The following is a 321-nucleotide window of genomic DNA, read 5'->3' on the forward strand; positions in this document are numbered from 1 at the left end:
CCTTCATTTGTAACATACTTTTACAATCGATAAATATTTCCAAGTCTCCCGCTCACTTCTGCCCGAGATTTGCACCTTCATCGTGAGAGTCAGTCAAGAAATGAATTTTAGAATTTTATATCATATTCGTTGATGTGCATTTTGGTCGAATTCACAGGTTACGAGAGATGGAAACTTGAGAAGTAAATTTCATTAGATGAGGTTTAATTGACATGTATGTAAAGACGATAAAAATAATAAACCTGCATGACATCTCTGTGTTGATAAAAAAAATAAACAGCGCTATATAAAAAACATCCAAGCAAAACCCATCGTTCTCAA

At 33.6% G+C, this 321-nt stretch overlaps 1 protein-coding gene across 1 annotated transcript in view; it reads right to left on the reverse strand.

The window, feature by feature from the left end:
- The window catches only part of LOC119586917 (carbohydrate sulfotransferase 11-like), a 31,931-nt gene that overhangs the window by 5,019 nt on the left and 26,591 nt on the right, over positions 1–321 (reverse strand). The window lies entirely within an intron of this gene.

This window comes from Penaeus monodon, chromosome 22 (genome assembly GCF_015228065.2).
Source record: "Penaeus monodon isolate SGIC_2016 chromosome 22, NSTDA_Pmon_1, whole genome shotgun sequence".
NCBI lineage: Eukaryota > Metazoa > Arthropoda > Malacostraca > Decapoda > Penaeidae > Penaeus > Penaeus monodon.